This window comes from Phoenix dactylifera, unplaced genomic scaffold (genome assembly GCF_009389715.1).
Source record: "Phoenix dactylifera cultivar Barhee BC4 unplaced genomic scaffold, palm_55x_up_171113_PBpolish2nd_filt_p 002692F, whole genome shotgun sequence".
Taxonomy (NCBI): domain Eukaryota; kingdom Viridiplantae; phylum Streptophyta; class Magnoliopsida; order Arecales; family Arecaceae; genus Phoenix; species Phoenix dactylifera.
Window position 1 is genome coordinate 22,879 of NW_024069833.1, and position 2,457 is coordinate 25,335.

Below are 2,457 nucleotides of genomic sequence, written 5' to 3' on the forward strand. Positions count from 1 at the left end.
ACCAATTAATTTTCTTTCTTGGTATGATCAAGTCCAGACGAGATGATTACAGGAAAAGTGTCTTCGGGTCCAAGAAAAGCATACTTAAGTTCCTTTGGTAAGGGTTTCAATTCGAGCTTGGGTGCTTGCTCATGGGATGGTACTATTTTCCTCTCGAGGCGACAACTCTCAAATTCTCCTACTTTTGGTCTCCACCCATTGACCATCTTGATATCCAGATTATCCACAATAGGTGTGACTGACAAATCATCATCGGTTCCATTAGGACACCAATCAATTAAGCTATCGGATGGGTCGTTAATTGCTTTAGCTAACAAATATTCTTCTGCGATGGTTTCAACCCAATCAACCTCCTTACTCTCTTCGGATCATTGGGTTGTTTGCACACATTAAAAATGTTCAGTTCTAAGGTCATGTTACCAAAAGAAAGCTTCATGACGCCATTCCTACAATTAATCAATGCATTAGAAGTTGCAAGGAATGGACGTCCTAAAATGACCGGAATCTGAGACTGTGAGTTCGAAGCCGGATGTGTGTCCAATACAATAAAATCGACAGGAAAGTAGAACTTGTCTACTTGGACTAATACATCCTCGATAATCCCCCTTGGAATTTTAACTGACCTGTCAGCTAATTGCAAAGTGACGGAGGTTGGCTTCAACTCACCTAAACCAAGTTGCTCATATACAGAATATGGCAACAAATTCACACTCGCCCCTAAATCTAACAATGCTCGCTCTATCCTAAAGTGCCTATGATGCATGAGATGGTTGGGCAACCTGGATCTTTATATTTAGGGAGAATGTTGTGCTGCAAAATAGCACTCACATTTTCAGTTAAAAATGCCTTCTTCTTAACATTTAATCGGCGCTTGACAGTACACAAGTCCTTCAAAAATTTGGCATATGAGGGTACTTGTTTGATTGCATCAAGAAGAGGTATGTTGATTTTACTTGTTTAAAAAGCTCAAGAATTTCAGAATTAGGTTCGAGCTTTTGCAACGGCTTTAACCGTTGTGGAAAAGGTGGAGGAAAAGGACATTCAACTTTCTAGTAGAAGTTGGGACCTCAACTTCTTCTTTGTCCCTTTCATGACTTTGGGAGCATCAGAATTAGAAGTGACTGCGGTCTCAATGGACGGTTTGATCAATGACTTTCCCATTACGCAAAGTCATGATGCTCTTTGCATGCTCTGTATGCGAACTAGAAGGAGCCGTATTATTACTACCGTGCACTTGTGGGTTAGGTTGGGGTTGAGCTGGAAGCTTACCCTTCTCTTGGGTACTTAGGACGGTAGTCAACATTGACAATTGGTTCCTTATGTCTTCAAAATTTCGAGTATTTTGAGCATTGATATTAGCTTGACCTTGTAGAAAAGTTTGTATGGATTGCAAGGTATCCTCGATATTTGGCTTTTGAGAGGTGATGGTGCATAAGTAGGATGTGCAGGTGGAGGAGCTGAATGGTGTGACTGTTGAGGATGATCGTTTCTCCACCTAAAGTTTGGATGATTCTTCCAACCAGGGTTATAGGTATTCGAGTATGGATCGTTATAAGGCTTTTGGTAGGAGTTCATAGCATTTGCTTGATCGTGCAAGACTTCTTTGAATGCCGGTATGGTGGGCAATCTGTAGTGGTATGACCCGACATATCGCAGATACCACAACACTCGTTTCTAAGCTCTATAGTCTTGACAGGCTCAACCTTCCTAAGCTCAATTTCTTCTACCTTCCTAGTGAGGGCTGCCATTTTAGCATGAAGATCATCCTCAGTTCTGAGGTTGTAAAGGCCTCCCTGTACAGAGCTAGTAGGCTTAGGCAAAGACTTGTTGTTTCTATCCCCGTTATCCCAAAGTTGGGCAGTCTCAGCAAGGGAATCCAAATACTCCCATGCCTCATCAGGTTGTTTTTCTAAAAATCTACCATTGCACATGGTCTCTACAAACTGTTTCAACTGTGGAGATAAACCTTCATAAAAGAAGCTAATGGTTCTCCAAGTTTCGAATCCGTGATGAGGGCATGAGAGAAGAAGGTCTTTAAATCTTTCCCAACATTCATAAAATGTTTCATTATCTTTTTGTTGGAAATTGCTGATATGTCTTTTAAAAAGTTGGTCCTTTGTGTGGGGAAGAACTTCTTTAAAAATTCTCTCTGCATATCTTGCCAATTTCTTATTGATCTAGGTCGCAAAGAGTTTAGCCATGTTTTGGCCTTATCCTTTAGAGAGAAAGGAAACAATGTCAACTTGAGGACATCCTCGGTGACATTTGGCACTCTAAATGTAATGCTCAATTCTTCAAAATCCTTTAAATGAAGATACGGACTCTCGGACTCTAACCCATGAAACTTGGGCAGCAATTGGATTACCCCTGGTTTGATGTCAAAATGTCCTACATTATCAGGAAAAATTATGCATGAAGGCTGACTAGTCCTAGCCGGTTGTAGGTATTGTCTTAGAG

General features: G+C 40.9%; 1 non-coding gene across 1 annotated transcript; it reads left to right on the forward strand.

Annotated features, from left to right (window-relative positions):
• The first annotated feature begins 2,001 nt into the window (after positions 1–2,001).
• Positions 2,002–2,110, forward strand: LOC120109756. Its single transcript, XR_005510551.1, has one exon. It is a non-coding gene; the product is annotated as a small nucleolar RNA R71 (small nucleolar RNA).
• Positions 2,111–2,457: the final 347 nt, after the last annotated feature.